Source organism: Tiliqua scincoides, chromosome 1 (genome assembly GCF_035046505.1).
Source record: "Tiliqua scincoides isolate rTilSci1 chromosome 1, rTilSci1.hap2, whole genome shotgun sequence".
Classification (NCBI taxonomy): domain Eukaryota; kingdom Metazoa; phylum Chordata; class Lepidosauria; order Squamata; family Scincidae; genus Tiliqua; species Tiliqua scincoides.
In genome coordinates, this window is record NC_089821.1 from 172833009 (window position 1) to 172855636 (window position 22628).

Genomic DNA, 22628 nt, shown 5'->3' on the forward strand with positions numbered 1-22628 from the left:
TATACAAGTCCAATCTCAGTATCCCTTCCGTAACCAAAATCTGTGGATATTGTAGCCCAATTTAAAGGTATTTAAATTTTAAAGAAGTGCAAAAATTGGGTTTTTTTTTCCTTTTGTGTGGCAAAACTGTGCCATTTCCAAGGCTTTCAGGTCTAAAACTAAAAATAGCTCTAAAAACCCACTTCTGTGTCTATACATTCAGGCACTAGATGGGGCTGAATATAATGCAAAGTAATGTAATGAAATTATTCCATTACATTCAGCCTCAAGTGGCTGAATGCAGTATAGACCCGAAAGTAGGTGTTTAGAACTGTTTTTAGCCCCGAGAGGCAAGGTTTTGCTGCACCAAGGTAGGAAACCTGATTTTCGCACAGTTTTTTTTAAATTTAAGGATCTTTAAATTGGGACCCCTGCATCTACAGTGAGCCAGATCTGCAGATGCCCCCCTCCACACACTCACACGGGGTGGGGGGATTGACAGTGTTCCAGAAACAAAATAGCATGGCCTGCTTTTGTGCCTTTTCATAACAGCTTGTTATGCAGAAATTGGTAGGAGAGGTTTAACTTTCCCCCCCTATTGATTGTGGAACGTTATGCTTGTTAAAGGCACAACTACAAAGGCAAATTCTAAAGTTGGCAGCCTTGTATGCACACCATTTCTGTGGATCTGGTTGTAAGATTGCCTTATGTTCACCTTTGCTACAAACTCTTTGTGGGTCCCTGGCCCTTTTATTGAGTTCACCTCTAATACTAGTCAATAGGTGGTATCTAAATGATGTTTAGATGAATTAATATATGCAAATGAGCCATGGCCAGAATTTTTCTTCCCCAGAAGAGCTCATAATTTGTCCCATGGAGGTGCCTTTGTTAATTATCACTGTCAGCTTTAAAATGTACAAACACTGAAATTAAGCTAAATGAATGGAGGAAGCAAATTGGATCCCTGAATATATTAGTATGGCAAAAGAGTCCCATTGCATGAATGTCTGGGGAGTACTAGCGATGGACTGGTGCTTCTTAAATAAATTGTTTTTCAGTTAACAGCAAATCAATGCCCCAAAACAGTGCAAGCCATTACTATCTAGTTTGAAAGTGTGATGACATGACAGAATGCCTCATTGCTAAAGAATTACTGTATTAACAATCAGTAGTTCTAATAAAATACCGGCAGGACATGAGCTAAGGACATTTGACAGGATTTGGCAGAAAGGCGCTGTTGCTTTCTGTTTATGAATACAAATGGCATTGCAAAGGAAATTGATTCCTGGTAGGATTAGATCAATGCTTATGGTCTCTAATCAGCAGGAAAAAATCATGGATAGTTTTACAGCCCCACCAAGTGACTCCATATGTAGCTTTTTATTACACAGACTGTTAAATAGTGGGTCCATGTAAATAAATGAAGGCCAAGAGATAACAGCTTAACACATTTATTTCTTCTTCAGAACAAAACCTAGCAATGAGAACACAAGGCAAACACCCCTTGCTTTTTACCCACCTAGATTCCCCACGATTGGTGTTGAGTCCACCTAATTGGCAGGTTAAACTAGAGGGTCAATCGGAGGGACAGGATCTCGATCCACCTCCCGATTGGTCAACCATAAGACTGGGCCAATCGGTTGTGCAGGATTTTGATCCTGCATAACTTATACATTTAACTTGCATACATAACATGGACCAAAGCTTCTGCTTAACTTTCACAATTCTGTACATAATAAACATGCAGGTTTGCAGGAAAATAATGGCCAAGCAAGCCCTGTCACTAGTGGTCTTCTTACTTGTAGGAAATGTACTGGAGCAGTACTGCAAAAAACCTAGAAGTAACTACAAAGCCTTCCTGGACCAATGTAGATATAGATGAGTTTGAATTTATTAAGAAAAGAAATAACAGCCGAATCCTATCTTTTCTTCACCGGCTGGTGCAGCCACAACAAAAAACAATGTGCTATATCCAGCAGGAAAGGAGGACTGAAACCCCCTTACTGCTGCATAAGCCTCCTGCTCTGCAATAGGTCTCCTCAAATCTGTGCTAGCAATTTCACTAGCCTGTTCAAGAAAGGGGTGGGGAGGCTGTTGCTGGAGGGGTTAGGATCCGACACATGCTATCACAGCTGAATGCACCCCTTCCTGTAGCCTCCCCAACCCGGTTCCTCCCACTCCCTGCCCATTTTGCCCGTCCCTGGTCGCATTTTGCTCTACCCCACTCCCTTCTGCTTCCCATTCTGGCTTACCTGCTTTGGAGGGCAGGGAGAGAGTTGACAACATATGCAGGAAGGCTTCCGTTTTCCTGATGGCGCTCTGGCACCAGCATGCTACTGAAAAATGCTTTATGACACTTTTGCAGCAGTTGTTGCCAGTGGAACATGTGTTCCACTGGTAGCAAGGCACAACAGGATTGTGCCATAAGAGAACTAGCCGTGCTTGTGGAATAATGTTCTGCCTTCTTTGTTGCCCTGCCCTAGTTCATTTCCTCATCAGTTTAACACTGTTCTCATAGCTATCTCAGCATCATGTTCTTAAAGGCAACAGGATCTTTAATGTGGTATCAGCAGAAGAGTTTACTTCCTAAATCAAGTAATTTAAGATTGTGCCCTGCAGTAAAGCATTGTTCAAAATCAGAAAGAGAGTGAGAGAGAGGGAGCCCGGGGTAATTTACATCATGAACAGATAGAATGGATCAACCTAGTCCAGCAACCACCAAGATGACCTTCCCAAAGTGTGTGTCATTCTCACCTTCTTGTCGTGTGGATAACGGCTTAATGGAGGAGCAAGTGAATAGTTCTGGTGGTGATTGTTGAAAGAAAGAAGAGATCTCCTGCAGGAAGTCTATAAAAATAGCACACTGGCGGTACTAAGTGGCACTTGGCTAATTTGGAAGCTTTCATCCTCAGTTCCATTAGCAATGGCACCACAGTGAGTAATGTTTGTGCAAAGAACTCACTCCAAAACACTGGGAACTCAATTACCCTCTGTGTCAATATGGCTTGATGATCTCGCTGCCTTCAACAAGGGTGAGATGGCCCTGGTCATTTGCAACATTCCTCAAGGATGGCAGCATAATGTATATGTGTATGGGAAAATCTATGGATGGAAAAAAATAAAAAAGATGCTCGTCAGATTTCTTCCTTAAGAGTTTTGTTATAAGTAAGGCACTTAAAATCAGTTGGTTTCAAGGCAGCACTTGATCAATTGCTTCTGGGTTATTCTCCTTTGCTTTATTCGGAAATCAAGAGGATTTACACATGTTGAAATAAGTGTAGAGTGGGTCTTTGCCCATCCCAGAGTCCCCAATGTGTCCATGAACACCAATATGTGTACTCTGATGTGTACAGGTAATATCTATGCAAACATTCTTTTCCCATTCACTAGCCTGGATTCTGCATGCAGGGCTGTGCGTGCCCTTATAAGTGTGCCATTTTTTTCTTTCAGGGCTCCTGTGTCATGAACAGCTGCATGACAAGCAGAAATTCAATAGGTACTAGTTTTGTTCTAGCAGGAATATAAAGCAGTGGAGGCAGGAGACAGCAGTTACCTGGTGTTAAGTTGTTAAAAGTATAGGAGCACCACCAGAAAAAGAGACAAAAAATGAAAACTCTTCCTAAATAAGCGAGCAAGTCATTCATAGGTAGGGTGCTGAACTGCAGCAGAGAACAGAACTCCTGCATCCTTCGTAGGGCAGGAGGGCTGGTCTAGAGGGTAGAGCCTCCGTTAGCCCAAAGATAACATCAGAAGGTCGCCAGTTTGAGGACACCGGCAGCTCCCTGAAGGGCTGAGAATGGCGAGACCTTGAAGCAGCTGACAAGCCCAGCTGAGTGACTCCACCTGCTCTTGGTGTGAGCAAGAAGTGTCTTGGCTGCCCTCCATGTGAGAGATGGAGCTGCCTGTCAGTCTGCGTGGGAGAATTGGAGGCCAGAAGTGAGACCAAACCAGGAAGATCCATTCTGAAATGTTGTTGGTTCTTGAAAGAGAGAACCTCTATGTTTGTAAAAATCCCTTTGAGGAATTTAGAAATGCCTGCCTATGTAATCCGCCTTGAATAAAGTCAGAGGAGTAATCCGATGACCAGAAAGGCGGTATATAAATACCTAGTTATTATTTTTTATTATTATTAGCAGAAGGAATGTCAGTAGATGCTGCATGATGTGAGGCGCAATCCTATCTTGTGCTGGAACAGGCAGGCCAGGAGACCTGCACTGTAACCAGAGCAAGATTGGTGCCAGAAGTGGCTCAACCAGAGACAAGGGGAAATTCTTCCCCTTACCTCCAGGTAAGCCACCACAGCCCCAATGGGTCTCCTTAGACTTGTGCCACCTCAGGAGGTAGCACAAGTCAGAGGAGAACAGAGCGGCTTCAAGCCACTCTGCGCTGCTCACGGAACAGGGTTGGGATCCGGTATAATAGCTGGGTCACAGCCCAGCCTCCCACTCCCTGCCCGTCCCTGGAACTGCCCTCCGCTCACTCTCCCCCATCCTGGAATGTCCCCCTCTCACCTCCTCACCACCTCCCTAGACATCTGCATCAGCCAAGCTCGGCTGACGCAACCCTCTCTCCTCAAGTCAGCGTAGAGGCTGAATGCAGCCTCCGTGGGCTGGCGCACATCTCTGCGCCAGCCCAGCTGACTCCCAAGGAGGCGCAAACATGCTTTCCAGCACGTTTGTAACACTCTTGGGTTGGCGCAAGGGACTTGCACCGGCCTAGGTCGTAGTTAGGATTGCACCCTAAAGGTGTGTTGTTGTTTTTTTCTTTTTACAGGCATGTTTTTAGAGAACTACAATGGCAACTAACAAAAATATTGCTGCAGGTGTCTAAGAAAAATATGGTTCAGCAGCTGTATATTTTCTTTCCTCCAAAATTTCAGGTATAACCAATTTTTTCTTATTGTGTCTGATTGACTGGGGTAAACAAGTCTAGCCATGTGATCACACTGAAGGTACGCATTTCTGTTGTCTGTGACTAACGAATGATACTTGGAAAACCGGCATTCAAAGAGCACTGCCAAAATTTAAAGAGACATAGGAAGAAAATAATGAATTACTGTAGCTTTTGTTCTTTTCTTTTTGCTGGAGGAATTGAGAAAGACTGACTTTGTTCATCACCTCAGGTTAGGATGAGGTGTAAACATTGCTAAATTATCTCCTAACACTCCTATTTATCTTCTAACACTTATACACTGTGCTGCTATTTATGCCCTGGAAAAAAGAAATGGTTTTAATCAGTGCTTTTTTTGTGAAAAAAAAAGGTGCAGGAACTCACAACTTGTTAATCTTTTATTTATTTATTTATTTATTAACCATTTTTTATTGGAGAAAAAAAATATTTTTATGTGCTTCCCCCTAAAGATGAACTTACTTCTGAGTAGACATGCATAGGATTGGGCTGTCAATCTCCACATCCCCTTCCCCCTAGCTACTTTTTCTACACATGGGGAAAAATACTGTACAGGTGCACTTGTAGCATGTAGTATGTAGTGTGGCACTACTTTGAGGAGAGGAAGCAGTGAATGGATTCCGAAAAATGGCTTACATGAGTTCCATGTAGTAAAATTACTCTAAGCAACTGTGGGAGTAAGAACAAAAAAGGAATTCTTACACGAGAGGGGTCCTTAGGTGCACATAGAAACAGCTACGTTTGCAAACAAGGGATTAAATATGGTTTAATTCAGGTATCAGAATAGTCTGTGTCTTTGGGAATGCGCTTGGCATGCAAATGTATGCTCTCTGCTGCCCTGAGCAGCTGCTGTGCATTGCTGGAGAGGAGCTGCAAACGCTGGCTGGCGGAGGCCATGCTTGTGGGGGAAGGATGAGGAGGATCTCTGGCAAGGCTGGACAGCACGTTGTATACACATAGAATCCCTTTTCACCTGCCCTTAGCATGTGAAAACAGGTGCAGATATATATCTCTGCCAGGATTAAGAGCCCAATCCTAGGTATGTCTACTCTGAAGTAAGTCTTGTTCTAGTCAATGGAGCTTACTCCCAGGAAAGTGCCTAGGATTGCAGCCTAAGAGCCCAATCCTATGCATGTCTATTCAGAAGTCCACTTTAGTGAATGGGGCTTACTGTGGATAGGATGGCAGCCTTAGAGTCCAATCCTGTGCCTGTCTACTCTGCCTCTGTTTTGCTCCCCCCTCCTGGAATGCCTCCGAAGGGGAGGGGCCCCTGCAAAAAGGTGCCGGAACTCCGTCCCCCCGCGTTCCATTAGAAAAAAAGCCCTGGTTTTAATGCTGAGAATATCAAAGAATCATGAAAAGTTTCTCACTGCTTGTTATAAAGCAGCAAAATACTGTGCAGATATTTATCTATTTTCTGTACCAGGCAGCATCAATGCACCATCCATTTCTAGAGAGAAACAAGACAAGAGACAGGAGTTCTGTGGTAGAAACTTCCAGCGACCTTTTCTTTTTTACAAAGCAATCGTGGAGTGAGATGTGATTCCAATTAGGGCTGCAGCAGTGGGATGGGGAGGTCTAACCTCTCCCCCGGCCTGCAACCCCAATCCAACCTGTTCCTCCAATAACACCGCTATTAGTTTTGTTTTCTTTTTTATGAGAAATAGCCATTTCAGAGTGGGGATGCTTCCATTGAGGCATTGGTTTGGAACAAAGAGTTAACACACAGACCTCAGAGCCACAGCCCAACTTCACATAACTGCCTTATGGCTGCTTCTCGACAAAAGAAAAGACATTGCGAATTCTAATCATGAGCCTCCTATGACATGTTTAGCAACTGCCTGCCCTCCACATCCATCTGAGTAAGGGCCCAATGCTATTGGGCCATTGTGCCGCTGGAACATGGTGCATTGTGTTTTTCAGTGTTGCAAAATGTGACCTGCCATTCTGCACAGCCCCTACCACAAGTTGAGGCCCAGAGGAGGGCAGTATCAATGGCAGCAGTTCTGCCCATATCCAATCCCCTTTCCTAGCCTTGCTCCTCCTGCCTGGGTCCACTCAGACTTGCTCCAGCAAAAGCTAGCACAGGTCCAAGTAGGTCCAGCAGGGCAGCAAAGTCTTTCTCTGGGGCAAGGGAAGAAATGCTCTCTGTCATCAAGGAGGCCTTCATAGCTCAAAACTCCCCTGTGGGATGAAGCGTGGTTATGGGTAAATAAGAGTGAAGACTCTTGGAGACCAAAGCTAGAAATGGTGCAGGAGATCCTTACTCAAGATCTCCCATACCGTCTTCTAATTGCAATCACATCTTGCCGTGGGAGGAGGGAGAATCAGGAACTGTGGCATTCAAGATGAAAAGGCTACCTCTTTTTACTTGCACTTAAAACTGTGTGCGCACACATCCCTGAAATGGCTCTTCACTTCACAGGGGAAAACATACAGATATAACTCAAGCTATATGTTTAGCTTGGCAAAAGTCATTTTAAATGGGAAAACAGTGCAAGGGGAAACCTTTCTGCAAGCACTGTGGTAGATTTGCCCCTTCCCCCAACTCCAATTACGAGTTTGTATATATTTTTCAATAGCAGCAGAAGATTCATGATCATGCTAACTGAAAACATGCTGTTGTTCAGCTACATGTGTTTAAGATTTGTACAGCTTAACTACGTTAACTGGGTGGATGTATGTCTCATCCCACTGGAACACATTTCCATGTGTTTCTTATGGAGCAATCCTAACCAACTCTCCAGCACTGAGGTAAGGGCAATGAAGCTCCGAGGTAAAGGAACAAATATTTCTTAACCTTGAGGAGGCCTCCATGACTGCTACCCAACTGCCAGAGGTGAGGGAGTCCAGGGCCACGTGAAGTTCTGCTAGGGTTGGTTCACTGTCAAGCTCCTCCAACACAGGCAGTCACTCAATGTTGTTCAGTACTTCCTCGGTTACTGCATTTTCTCAGGAATACAGCTCAGAGTAGTGCTGCACCCAGCATTCCATCTGCTGCGCCTGGTCCTAGATGACCTCGCCTGTGGCAGACTTCAGAGGGGCAGTTTTCTTCTGTGTTGGACCTAGGGCCAGCTTGATACCGTCATACATCCCCTTGATGTTGCCCGTGTCAGCTACTATCTGTATCTGGGAACAGAGTTGGAGCCAGTAGTCGTTAACACATCTTCTGGCAGTCTGCTGGACTTTGCTGCTCGAATATGGACTTTGCACCGAATATGGACAAGACGGTGTTGTAAACGGCATACTTGAAATGTTCCCATCTGTTGGATGTGTTTGCATTGGCCGGGCCTGGAAGAGATTCCTCAAGCGCTCGTGCAAATTCCTCCACTTTTCCCTGAACCCGGATCTTGCTGGTGTCAGTGTGAGGTCTTCCTTCCTTTTTCATGTGATACAGTCGCTTTGTTCACAGTTTCACTCTGCTGCACACCAGGGAGTGGTCAGTGTCACAGGCAGCACCCTGATAACTGTGTGTGATCTTGATGCTGGGAAGGCTGGAGCGTCTGGTGAGAATCATGTTGAGCTGGTGCCAGTGCTTTGATCTTGGATGTCTCCAAGAGACTCTATGTTGGGGTTTCGTGTTGAAGAATGTGTTGCTGACGCAGAGACCGTGATGACAGCAAAGCTCTAGCAGCATTGGCCATTTTTGTTCATTCTCCCAGTGCCGAACTGGCCTAAGCAAGTGGTCCACGAACTGTGATCAGCACCAACTCTAGCACTGAAATCGCCAAGAATGAACAATGGCTCTTTTTCGGGAATTTTCTTGATAGTGGTGGCCAGGTCATCATAGAATTTGTCTTTATTTTGTACTTTATAAGACTCAAAATGTCACTTGACTACAGTCCTTTTCCAAACCAAGTTTCTCTTTAATTATCAGTTCAAATTTGATTAATGGCATCTTCCTTATGGAACATTAGAAAATAAATTAGAGGTCCGTGGCTGTCAGTGAGACTCTTTTGTAAACTGGAGCACAGAAAGAAGGAAGTAGGTGAGGTGACATTTGGGCCAGGATTCCTTCTCACCTTGCCAACTTCCTCAGCGGAGGTGTTACTAACTAACCAAGGGTAAAATGGCCTGGCTTGGTCCCCTGCTTTTAAGAGTAACTTGACCTTCAGAACTCAATAGGTAACGCTTTTAATGACAGAAACATAAGCTAAATCCACAAATATCTGCACATTCAGCTGCTCTTTAAGGACAATGTAAGAGAACTGTTTTTTTTAACAATATTGTCAACTTAAATGGAAGCAGTATTTTAAAAAAACCAAACCATTTCATAGTATCACTAATAAAGCCTGAAGTTGGAATGAGTGCAGCATAGGGTATTTGAGTCTGTCCAAATAGACTCAAATTGGACAATAGTTGGGTCAATCAAGACTCAGTCATGGTTTTCTCATGATAATCCAATGAATGTAACCTAGATGTCATTTAAAAAAATGACTTCTCTGAAACTGAGGAGTTTTTGAAACTTTAAATTCAAGTTTTCAAGTTCTGGATAAAGGAACTGAATATTGGATGTTTTCCTTTATGGCTGCTCTATAGCAACACAAGTCCTGGGGTTTTCTCTTATGTGCTTCATTATTATTTTCTTTAAGAGGTTCATAATGAGAGGTCCGTTCCTTGATGTATGCATCAATTAAAAAAAAATTAAATTCCCCCAAACCAAATACAGTACCTACCTACAGCACAACTGCAGCTCTATCACAATATACAGAGTTATTCAGTCAGAACAAAGGGGGTCTATCAGTGCTGTATTGGGCCATTAGAGTCTATTTCTTCCTGTCAATTTTATTTTAGCGTGTTTGTTTCCATGGCTGTGGTGCAGTCCTTCCCGCCCTTCTCTCCCACTGTGTTCCTGTGCCAATTTCCGAGTCTGTCTCTTTCTGTTTCCTCATCTATCACAACTTTCTTATTTTATTTTCAGTCTTTTCGCTTTATGTGTATTTTCTTTCCTAGCAAGACACAGTTTTCCTTCGTGGGGGGTGGGGAGATTCGCAAGGGGTGTCAGGTGTCATCACTTTAGCTTATCTCCTGCTGACAGTTTATTCACCTTTCTGTTTATCTTTGTGCTTTCAAACTGCTTGTTTTCATTACTCTGCATCTTTGTAAAATGCAGTTCTACCTTTGCTGTTCAGTAAGCTTTGTGTTTCCAGGTGAAGCCGCCTATTTCAGAATGAATTATTTAAATGTTCAGACAAATTTGTACAAAGAATTACAACAGAAGAGGAAGCATGAAAGTGTTTCAAATAAAACATAGTTTGAATTCTATATGTGCAGTGCACTAATACTAATTGCTACATTGACAGGCCGGTGACTCATTCATGCCACCCATTTAAGAATTCCAGAGACTGACCACTGTTGGAATCAGCATGTTGGGTTATGGACTTTTGGTCTGAACCAAAAGAGCTCTTCTTAATGTGCTTATGTCACCTTGTAATATACATTCTTCTGTTCCAGTGATGATGAGCTCTCCTTGCTCTCAATTTTTTCCCCCATCTCTTTCCCTGGGACTCTCTGAGATCACCCCCACTGCAAAAAGGCAACTGTCTTGTTTTGCCTGGCCAGTATCCCAAGAACAATAGATTCAGCCCATGTGCTAAGGTTTGCATGAGTCAGTCCACTGGGCATGCCAAATCATCTGGCAGGGTTAGAGTGCAGGTAGGGATGGCCAAATTGTCATGAAACACCCAATTCAATGTGGCAGTAATAACCTCATTGAACCCAGATTACTTAAGGTCAAGCTCATTGATGTTTATGTATTTTCTAAATGTGTGCATCTCTGTGTGCCGAGTTTCACCCACCTTTCTTGGTTGACGAGATGTAATGGACTCTGAAGGCTGATGCTGGAGAGTTAGGGGTCAGTGAAAGAGGCATGTAAGGATTTTTACTTCGATTTTGTCTGTAACCACCTGCTTAGACCTTTTTCTAAGACTCATACCTGGACATTTCCACTACCCAAGCAATTTTGTAAGCCTGCCTTTTATTCCTTTCTCCTTGGATTATCCCACCCCCTTTATTTTTAATCTAAGGTTTTCAAATTTTAACTCTTTGTCTGCCTATTTTCTCTTCAACTCAGTCAAATCTTTGCCCTGTCCTTCTGGACCATAAGCTACGTGCTACAGCACAGCTTTTTGGGGGATCTTCCACATAAATGGGAGGTAGGCTTTTAAGTATGGTCTCTCTCTCTCTCTCTCTCTCTCTCTCTCTCTCTCTCTCAGTTCTTAAGGTTGCAGCACAGTCTATTGTTTTAGCCCTGAGCAAGGGGTAGATCTAGAAGAAGACTGGAGGTATTGGCAACAGTGCTCTCCTGGTCCACCAATTGCAGTCCACCAATCACCACAGTTCTTTATAAATGTAAACTGTGGGATAGGAACAACCACATTTCTCTTGTTCCAGTGAAGGTACTCATACAAACCAGATGTGCAGGAATGCCCAGGGAGGGTAGTGACAGTTTTCCGTATTGCTCAAAGGTTTCACATGATTTGTGATCAATCTACTGAAGGTTGTGGGGCTACTTACAGCCCAATCCTATTGTGCCTTGCCACCAACAGAGTGTGCATTCTGCTGGTGGTGACTGCTGCAAAAGCACTGTAAAGCTCATTCTAGCAGCATGCACAGCAGGTAAGCCAACCAGGGAGGCTGGAGGTGGGAAGGGTGGGGAAGAGCCGAATGGAGTCAGGGAGAGGAGCGAAATTGGGGAGACTGCAGCAGAGGGTAGAGCCAATGGCAGTGGTATGTGCCAGAACCTATCTCTTCCAGCAACAGCCTTCCCACCCCCTTTCTCTCCTCAGACTTGTGCTAGCAAAATTGTTAGGGCAGGAGACCCATTGTAGAGCAGGAGGCTTATGCAAGGGTAAGGGGATTGAAATCATTTTAGCCTTGCATAAGTCTCCTGATTCCCTCCTCCCCTGCTGGATACAGCATGCCCATTTTTTTGCACGACTATACTATTGGGAGGAGGGAAGGATAGTATTGGGCTGTTATATATGTAAAAATGACTGTGAGAAAATGCATGGTTTAATATTTCAACCTACTTGACGGTCTTTGGCTTCTGTAATTTAAGTTCTGCTAAGGGTTTGACACAGTTGTGCTTCTTGAAATAGAAGTTAATTGGCTGAATTGTCCATATTGATTAAGGCGAGAAGGAGCAGGTCTGCAGATCAAGATCTTTGGTCCATGCAAATTAATTTATTTCAGTTTAGACAGAACAAATAATTCAATATCTGCCCTGTATCAATATCAATATCAAGCAACACCTGGTGAGTAATTTCAAAATGCTTTTCCCCCCACTACTGAGCAGTCAAATAATGTCTACATTCCTGGCAACATTTCTTTCTTGATATCAAAAGTTTACACTTCAATATAGAACAGAAAAATCCCACATAATAAATAGATACAGCTTTTGTTCTTATTTTACTAACTTAATTTCTGTTTATGAAATACATGAAAGCATGCTAAGAAGACCGACTGAGGTTTAGCATTAATAATTTTCTATTATTGTAGCCTAATCCTAAATAGAATGGTTTTGTTTTGTTAGAAGAGATTTAGTTGTGCTTTTAAACATTTGATTCAGAACAGTTTTGTGAATGTAAAAATTTCTGCATAACTTGCTGTTGCCAGGTGAAATGCACAAGATTCACCCTTCCCCCAGTATTAAATGGATAAATAAATTAACCAGTGATATCATATTGGGATTTTCTGACTCAGAGTCACTGTGGTGCAGCATGATGTTCCTTCAGCCTCTCTTTCAGCAAAGCACTTAAGCACAAACTTAATGTTAAAGAGTCACTATATGGCTTTTCAACAATGCATGTAGGCTTTTAAAAGCTCTTATCTTTTGAACTATGCCAGAGCAGCTTCCTTTCCAAAGTTCACTTCAGTGGTGTGACGGCTGCTGCAGGCTGGCTCCTTCCCATTCTGCTCAATAATGTAGATAATCTGAGATTATGGGGACTAGCCTGTAGCTTTGTCCCATTGTAGCATTGTTCCAAGAAAAGAGACTCTGGAGTGAGAAGGAGCCAGGCCCTCTTTCATGCTGTGTTGTTCCCTACCGCCTGTGGTGCACTAACAGCCCCATTTGACCTTAACTCCTCCAAATCGATCCAGGCGCACCAATGGAGCATGAGTTGTATCCTGTGGTGGTGGTGGGGAGTTGGATAAGTCTCCTCAGGGTAAATACACTTTTGTTCACTTGCCCTGGGGAAGGCCTCTGCTTTTCCCTAAGGGTCTTCTCAGTCCTGTGCCATATATTTTGCTGGCTCAGGCATGAGAGGTGTAAGGGCAGCAGAAAGGGACAGGGATAGGATCTGGCCACACGAGAGTGTTGCTGAACCTGCCCTCTCCCTCCCCCATTCTGCCTCCCACGTCTCCTCCTCATTCAGAAACTCCCCCAATCCTCCCCCTTTTACACCCATTCCTGCGCACCCCCTCTCCCAATTCACCAACACCAGTTAGCTTTGTACACTGGATTGCCAACAATTGCATGGGCAACCCTGCAGTGCTCACGAGTTGCTGGCAGAAGTAACATTCCACCACCATCCTTCTCCTTCCAGCTGCAGAACTTGCATTCTGCCAGTAGGGTAGCCTGATAGGATTGGGCTGTAAGTCTCTATGAAGTGTATTGGGTAGCAGCTATTAGCAGCTCCCTCTCACTCTTAGAAGGTGACTGCTTCCAAGTCCATCAGTAGCAATTTCCACCCCCATTCTAGCCAATGGTCTTTCTCCGGAAGGCCTATACATTGTCACAGGATTTGCATGACAGCCCTTTCTTCTCACATCATCCCTCTCAGCCAATGGCATAGCCAGTATTGGTACGCGTCCATCAGCTGACTTGCACCACTACTGCAAAGAGGCTGCCTGGGTGGGCAGTCAGGGCCCTTCAACAGCAACCTGCACATCACAGTGCCAAAACCATAGTTCCACTGTACAAGAGCTCTTGATTAACTCGGTCTTGATTTATACATTTTTGAAACAGCATGATTTGCAAATTAATACTACAGGTCCAATTTATGCTCGTAATTTTTGAAATAACACCGTTAATCAGTTGTTAATTAGTTACTAATGAGCAACCCCACTAGATATTGGCAGCTTCCTGTGGGGGGACGACAGCCTCCTCTAAAGTCAGAAGATTAAAAAATTATTAGAAGATAAAAAATAGCCTCTGCTAACTGGGTGACACTTTTTCAAGTGGGTGCTCCTCTTTTATTTAGCAGGGGGAGAGTAACTAGCCCACCTCACCCCAGCAGTGTCTTTTCTAGTGGCTGTCTGCTGGTGTTGCATCTTTTTAGATTGTGAGCCCTTTTGGAACAGGGAGCCATTAGTTATTTGATTTTTCTCTGTAAACCACTTTGAGAACTTTTTGTTGAAAAGCCATATATGAATACTGTTAATAATAATAAAAAATGGAGAACAAAAACATTTAGTTTCCTTACCAGCATCTTCGTTTTCTAGTTGCTTTCTCAGCCACCAACATCAGTAGCCACTCCTACTCCAAGTATCCTCCCACCTCAATTCATCCTGGACATTCCCATTCATCAATAGAGCCACAAAAGCCACCTCTCCCCCAGACAGAGCCTCTGCCTGTTCCATCTGAGTACCTTTGTTCCTCCATAGTTCAGCCCTGTGACATTTCTCCCATGCTTTCTAGTTGGTTCGCCTGTGCCTCGGCACGCCGCTTGCAATGAACTTAGTGGAGGGGTGTTAGGTGGTGAGATTGCACCACACTCCCTGCTGCGTGTTGTGTTGCCTACACCAACAAGCAGGTGTAGACAACACAGGTGTAGACTTCTGGACAAGCAGAAGTCACCAGATGTCAGCATTAATTTTCAATTACTTTTCCCTAACCTATGCCCTTTACTTTGGTTTCTATGGGGAAAAGTGTTAATTAATGTACTCTTAATAAACACACTAATTTCCAAGAACCATTTCTAAGAAGCTGTGTCAATTGAAAGATGCCTGTACTAGATTCCCAAATTTCCAGTTTTTCCCTACTCAGAAAAATAGATCTGAGGTCTTAGTAGAAAAGTCAATATAAGTGTTCATCTCTGTATGCATCCTTATAAGCCACATTGAACATGGATAGGATTATGCTGCCAGCATGCTGTAACTGGGAAAGTTCAATGCTTGGGATTATTTGAGCTCAAACTGCATGTTACAATCACTCATTAAGAGAAGGATTTAAAATCAGACATATCTCATTTTCTTTAAAAAAACAGACAAAAAAACCCCATGGGACAATGACTTAAGAGCCAGGGGATGGGCAACCCAATCCTGAGCTGCCCAGCACACAGGGCTGCAGCGGAGCCAAAAATGGCTGCCGCCGCATCCTGCATGCTCCAGGCAGCCACTACCAGCTCTTTGGGAGTAGGGGACTTTCATCCCATTCCCCCAGGTAAAGCAAGTAGCCCCGCAATGGAGCTACTCGATTCCACAGTGGCATAGAATCAAGAGCCTCTGTGTGGAGTGGCCAGCCCAACACGGAGGCTCTGAATCTTGTGGAGCAAAGCTCCATGAGTCCCGCCTCCCACGCCTCACTCCCTCCACCTGGCACGCCTCCTCCCCACCCTCTTCTCCCCCTCCTCCCCCTCCCTGGAACGCCTCCTCCCTTCCTCCCCCCAATGTCTCCACCTACCTCTCCGCTGCTCGGCAGTCCATGCGACCAGCACTGGGATAGCTAGCACTGGCGGAGCATGTTTGTGACAGTGCATGCCAGTGGTGAGCCAGCACACAAAGCTTAGGATTGGGTCCTGAATCCATTTTTCTGCCAAGAATAACTCTTTGAAGCAACTATTTGCTGAAAATATCTGCTTTGGGTGGGGATAAGTGATTTTTAGTGAGAAAATGCAGGTGGGACATTAACCTCCCACATTCCTAGCTGTAGTTCCAGTGTATACTGGATCTCCCCTTTTTTTCTCTCCTCTACTTTTTCTGGGGGAAAAAATGATTTCTGCTTTTAAACCCAAAACAGTGAATTTGTGACTTGTAGTTTGACCTTTGAAGGAAAAAAATATCCCTGAAAATAAAACAGCAAGCATCATAATGTCATTATAGGGATCTATGGTAAAGTCAAGAATTTGCAAGATCTGGAATGGTACAGAAAATGACATCTAACATTATTGAAATGACAGGGATCATTGTATCTTAGTTTTATGTAGGTGAAGCTCTTAATTTTAGGGGGAAAAATTACTGGAGGTGAAAGGGGAACTTTGCAGAAGTTTATAAAATCATGAATGGTGTTTGGAGAGTGATTAGAGAAAAATTATCCACTTTCTCTCACAGTATGAGAACTCGAGGTCATCCTGTGAAATTGATTGTCTGCAGGTTCAGGACGAACAAAGTACTTAGGAGGGAATGCAATTAACCTATGGAATCCATCCCCACAGGATATTTTATGGCCACTAGCATAAATGGCTTTTAAAGAAGATTAGGTATAATCATGTAAGATAAGTCTATCAGGCTCTATTAGCTGTGACAGGTAAAACTAGAACCCCCAAGGTAAGAGGCAATATGGTTTAGATCAGGGGTCGGCAACCTACAGCCCATGGGCCAAATCCAACCCACCACCCAAAGTCATCTGGCCTGTGCATAGCTCAGCTTGGGAAGTGAAGCCTCCCGCCCAATTAGCTGTGCACTGAACAGAGGATGGCAGAGTCACCCTGCCATGCCCTGCCCAGCGCATGACAAACTGGGCAGAAGGCTTTGCCTCCTAAGCCGAGCTCTGTGCTTCTGGAAGCTTGGCAACCCAAATGTTCCAGCCCCTTTGCCTGCAATGGTTGCCGATCCCTGCCTTAGAGATGATCAAATTCTAGGGACAAAGAACAGAATGGTGCCTATATTAGACCCTGTTTATAAGTTTTCCCAGAGTATTTGGCTACCTACTGCTGCAGACAGAATGCTGAGCTAGATGACCTGTGATCTGAATCACCAAGGCATTCTTGTCTAATCTTTGTCATTGAGATGTGCTTGACATAAGATTGAATCAGGCTTAATTCGAGATAAGACTTACAGGTCCTTAACCCCAGGAGATATTTCTAATGACTAGTTTCAGTTAATGGATATATTGGAATAGAGTGCCCCAGAGACTGCATCGTTCTCACCACTAGCTTGCCGCAATCAACCCCCCCCCCCCCAATATTTCAAGTGTAGGGCTTTTAAATCAGAGGTCATTTCTTCAAGACAACCTTGAAAATGTGCCTTCTAAATTAAGCACTGGAAGTGCCACAAGGTCAACCTTAAACCAGCAGAGTTTAGAACTCTGGTTGTTATGTCTACAGTATCTTAGGAAAAGTAAGTAAGGCACATTGAAAAGTAAGTAAGAAAAGTAAGTAGAAAAGTAAGGCACGTTTGCGCCTCCTCGTGAGTTTGCACATGCCCCACGCTGACGGAGCCACCAAGTCTTGCGTTGGCTGAGCTCAGCTGATGCAAGACTCTGGGATGGGTGGGGAGGAGAAAGGAGGGAGGCGGGAGGGAGGCATTACGGGATGCGGAAGGGCGGGCAGTGGGCAGCCACGGGGGCAGGCAGGCGGGGAGCAGGAAGCGGGGCTGGGATCCAGCAACCCCAGTTTCCGGGGAGTTCAGAGCGGCTTCAAGCCACTCCACTCACCTTGGACTTGTGCCACCTCCAGAGGTGGCGCAAGGTCGAGGAGACCCATGGGGCCAGTGTGCCTTACCTGAAGTTAAGGGGAAAACTAATTGCATTTAGTTTCAAATGCATGTCTTAGTTTTTTTCCAGTGCTTTGCAGAGGCTATTATTACCTGGAGCAGAGAAACGAGGAGTCAAGATGTAACCAGACTGTAAGCAGACTACCAACATTCCCCAAGGGGAAACTGAACTATTGAATTTTTCTGTTTGAATGTTTGCAAGCACAATCAAATATGTGCATAGGGAGGAGGGACAATAGGGATACAGCATTCGTGGCAGTGGGCACTTTCTATTCAAATCTTTGCAAGAAGTCAGTTCGTTCACTTGCAAAGATGTGAACGTTCGTGGAGACATCTGAACCTGCATGAGCCCTCATACTGATCACGTGCAATGGCTTGATCTTTGACAGGCATGCACTTAGAATGTGTGCAAATGTTCCACTCAATTTCTGGTTGCAATTCCAAATGCACAAGAGCAGACTACTGAAGTAAGAGGAGCAATCTATAAACCTAAGGTTGCAAACCTATAACACTTTACCTGGGAGTAAACTCCACTGAAATAAGTGAAACTTTTGAACAGAATTGCATAGGAATGTCCTGTAACTAAATTATACTCCACCAGAAGTAAACTGTGCCAACTAACTTTCATGGGTCAGCTGTCATAGTTGCTTCACTTTTATCTGAAGCTTTCTTTATTGTGCTTTATTTACAAAGCAGGGCTTTTGAAATTCTGTTTAGGTTCTATGAATTGCCTGCACAGTTTTCATGTGGTTTTTCTATTAATCTGGGACAGAGCATGAAATTTAATATTTTCACCATGACAAACCCATGAAATTTATCAGCCTAGCTTGAGCTCTGTATGGAGAACAATTTATAATCTACTGCTGTTTAGAGTAAAGGAAGCTTAAGTAAATGAATAAACATGCAGAATATTCCTCCCTATGGTCATATTATTAATTACTTTTGTAGGATATAAAGTTTACATTGCACTCAAAGCCATCGTGGGCCATAAAGCTGTCTTTGTTGTATTGATTTATGAAATTAAAATTCAACAGAATAGTAATTTAGCAACAACAATGCAGGATTTAGTGGGGGGGGGAATCTCTGGTGATTTTAAATCACCTGCTGACCATGCAGATTGCTTTCTCACCACCCACAATGCTCTCTGACTGATAGCATTATCTTTGATTAACAATCTTTCATAATGTGTCCTTGCCTATTATTCTTTTTGGTAATGTATTTGATGTCCCAAGAATATCTTATTCTGCTGAAATACTGATTCAAATCCTAAAGGTTCTGAGTCTTCATGGTGTTCACTCTTATGCAAATTGCCTCCTCCTAAGCTGCAGTATGGGTGTGGCTATTGTTGGGGAACAATGGGTACTGATATGTAGCAAGCAGCTCTAATGACCTGCATTATGGACCATGCCCTCCTGTAAGGACAGAGACTTAAATGAGTTTTGTCCAGCTGGATGTACTAAAAGAGCTGAAAGTCAGAAATTTGAATTTGGCCAAGAGAGAGCTCAGCTGGAATCTGGGAGACAAGACTGATATTGTTCTGCTATGAGCAATGCCTGCCCATAATGTAATGCTTCTGTGTCTTTTTAAAATTAAAAATGCAATTTTTATATTAAAAAATACATTTTATTTTGGTTCAACAAAAAATAATAAAACAGGCAGCCCAATCCTACCTAACTTCCTGTGCAGCAATTCAGCAGCACCAACATAGCATCCACTGCATCCCACAAGGCGTTCTGGCCTTGGAAGACCTTGGGATAGGAGTACATTATTTTCCTTGCCCCGGGGTAAGCCCATGCCCAGCTGTTGAGTCTACTTGGACCTGTGCCAGCAATATTATTATTATTATTGGCCATAAGTTTGACGACCAATGAAGCTGAATTGGGCCCTGGAAGGGAATCAGAATTCAGCAGGTGCTGTTGCTGCTGAACCTACACCCTTCCTAGGCGTGATCTGCCATCCTCCCCAACCTTGTTGCATCCCCTTCTGCTTGTTACCTTCTACCATCCGCCTGCCCTGTTGCACCCCCTTCTGCTTCCCTGCTGCCCCCTGCACAGCCTTACTTCAGGCAGCAGGCATCCCTGGTCCATTGCCCGGCGATCCAGACCAGGGACAACCTGGCCAGTTCCTTGCACCACTGAGCTACTGAGGAGTGGGAAGAGGGTCCTGCTCGACCTTTGTTGATTTCAGGGTGCACACCAAGAGCCGCTTTCTTGCCTTTAAGCCCCACACTACCTGCAAGATAAAGTGACCAAGAGAGTTAAAGATAAAGTGACCGATGTGGAAGAGAACCCAATCTTTTCCCACAGTCTGAGGTAAGTGAAAAACTGCTCACCAAAGGCCAATCAGGTGAGTAGACAAAATTCCTATATTGCCCCAAATGGCATCCAGCTAAACTCAGACTGTTTCAAAGGGAAGGCAGATGCCAAAACAAGTAGGGAAGCCATGTGGGAAGAGGACACTGCAGCCAGCGGGTGCCATTTAAATGCATCAAGATCCCACCTGCTGGCTTAGCAGTGTCCAAGCCCCCTCCGGGGGGGGGGGATCCTGCATGTCATGTATTTGAAACATAGTTCATTTTGCCAGTAGGCTTTCTAACCCTTCTTGATATACATTATTCAACTGAGGCTATCTGTCCATTGGTATAATGCAGTATGTAGAGCTTCATGATAATAATTTGCAGCATTGGACACTGCCAACCCACCACATGGAATATATTATGCCTCTATATTATAACAAAATCAAGTTCTACAAAGATGTGTTTCTTCAAAGAAAATTTAAAAGTTATCCAGAATTTCTTAGTGCATGGAGATATGGAAAGCCAAACAGTGTCTACTGCTCTTGTTGCTATCATTCATTTTGCAGCAACAGTGGTCTTGCATAAATTGTGTCACAGAAATGCAATGGCACTGGCATTAAATAAAGATCAGCAAATTCTGAAAGAGAACAAGACGTCTTATTGGCTGCCTACATAGTCTATAAATGCACTTCCACAGTTATTCAGTGAAATTTGGTTAAAAGTTACTATTGATAAATGGCAAATCTTCCTGAGAAAATGTTCTGAGTACTGTGAAGGAGTGCATTACCTCTTGATCTTATGGTTATTGTTTCCACACAGATGGGTGTGTGCCTGTCTGAGACACACTTGAATTCTTTGTGGAGACAAGCAAGAGACATATCCCTGTACTCAGAGTTTTGGACTGCCTGTCAATGAACATTTGAAGCCAAAAGTATCTTTCTGGGGAAAATTAAAAGTGCCAAGAGTGACTGCTGAGCTGTGTGAGATTCATGAGTTGAAAGCCAGCTTCTTCCCCCATCATGCTTGTCAAGGCTTGTCCCCATAATCACCTGGATAACAAGTACCTCTGATTGAGGCCACTTTCAGACATCACAAAAATCAGCCAAAGTTTGCTATCGTTTGCTAAACATAGAGTTGTTTTGAAGTAATTATATGCTGTCTAGAAGTGCTTACGCCTTGATATGCAGAGAACAGCTGTTGAGAAGACTTTCTAACCAAACTTGATAAGAAGTAGGGAGGTTACAGGATAGAGAGAAAGAGTTGTTGGATGGGCTCCACAGTAACAAAGATTAGGGCCTGTATTATTATGATTCCTGAGATTTGACCTATGATCTTGTAAACCTGAATTAGAATGCATTTCAGTTTTAACACTCCTGCTCTCTGACCTTACTAGTCTCTGTTCTTTTCCACCACTCTACTTTAGTCACACAAAGAGAGGCATTGTTACACATCCCAAAAAACAATACGGGAGTGTGGCATGATTTGTTTCTATATTGAAATTGCGCAAGTAGTCTATAAATGATGAATAGTTTGCCTGTCTGCAGACAAAACATGCCTATGTTTGGATTGGTACATAGAGATTTAGAGCGCAATCCTAGCCAATTTTCCAGCACTGGTATAGCTGTGCCAGTGGGGTATGTGTTGCATCCTGCTGTTGGGGGGCAGTCACAGAGGTCTCCTCAAGGTAAGGCAATATTTGTTCCTTTACCTCGGAGTTGCATTCCCGTTACCTCGATGCTGGAAAGTTGGTTAGGATTGTGCCCTTAGTAAACAGAAGCAAAGGACCCAAGTAGATATTATAAGTTGCCGCTGAAGGCAGCAGTCCTGTATCTCCTCCCCTTGTCTCCTGGATAATGTCTAGTAAAAGAAAAATACAATGATGTCATTGAGTCACTCCAGTTACTCTATCCCCATTTATTTTCTTTGACTGCAATCTGCATTGGACCTGGGGAAAACTCTGAGGAGGATGACCTCAGATGACACATCTTCTTTACAAGATGTTTCTAAGGAGATGTGGGGCTTCTGGTTTTAGCGGCAGCCACACATCCCTCATGATGTCTACTCTGGCCCTAGGAAGCCATGTCCTTCTGTTTGCCTCTTTCATTGCTCAAAATGACACATTTTTAGAAGAAGCAGCTGAAATCCATGATATTGCTTTTCATTGTAACTCTTGCTAGATCTTATTCTAATCATTTTGATGTTGGCACATTCCTCATGCTCTCTCCTCTTTTTTGTATTGCATCTCATCTTCATTAAATATAACATCCTGTCTTGCTCTCTGCATCATCTTTCTGAAAGTATACTGTCATCCCCAGCCTCATCAGAAAATGATCACATCTCACTAAATGTCTCATTATTCTTTCTCTAAAATATATCTTTGGCGCATTTAAGCAGAAGTGCTAATCTGCAAAACCAGTTATGCCCCTATGGGATATCTAGTGTACTTTGCGGAGTAAAAGTTTCTCTCTGGTTTCACCTGCCAATGCCTATATTTTCTCATCTGTTATTTTAACAAGCTCTGCTGCTGCTAATTGGAATTTGCACATCTTCTGCTAGTATGGTATCATGACTGCCTTGAGAATGTAAGGATTTGAATGAAGCTTTGTACTGGTGGATAATGGATCTTGTTGCCAACACTGCTCCTACACACATACACACAAAGGTATGCCACTGCATGTGCAGATATATTATCTTGAACCTGGGTTTGCCTGGTCCAGACTCAACACCAAACTTGGTAACTAACCAGAGAGACCAAGGCACAAAGGCACAGTGAACAATGGTTGTGGGG